Below are 284 nucleotides of genomic sequence, written 5' to 3'. Positions count from 1 at the left end.
GGGGGGGGGGGAGGCACCGCTGTTCAAATCATGTCACGTAGCGCTAATTCATCCAGCCTCATTAGAGAGAGGGAAGGGACCAGAGGGCCTCTCTCAGGACAGGGCCCCGGCTCAAACACACACATAGCCACACGCAGATATATGCATACACACTCATTGTCTCATTGTTTCTCTGGCACATACTTACACACAGATGCAATTTCTCTCTTCCTCTCACACACACACACACACACACACACACACACACACACACACACACACACACACACACACACACACACACA

The 284-nt window shown here is 51.4% G+C and overlaps 1 protein-coding gene across 1 annotated transcript in view; it reads left to right on the top strand.

Moving 5' to 3' along the window:
• Positions 1–284, top strand: part of bnc2 (basonuclin zinc finger protein 2) — a 160,106-nt gene that overhangs the window by 78,235 nt on the left and 81,587 nt on the right. The window lies entirely within an intron of this gene.

The sequence above is a fragment of the Notothenia coriiceps genome, unplaced genomic scaffold, assembly GCF_000735185.1.
Source record: "Notothenia coriiceps isolate Sejong01 unplaced genomic scaffold, NC01 NC01_scaffold00037244, whole genome shotgun sequence".
In the NCBI taxonomy this organism is placed as follows: Eukaryota; Metazoa; Chordata; class Actinopteri; order Perciformes; family Nototheniidae; genus Notothenia; species Notothenia coriiceps.
This window is presented reverse-complemented; position numbering and strand designations above follow the sequence as displayed.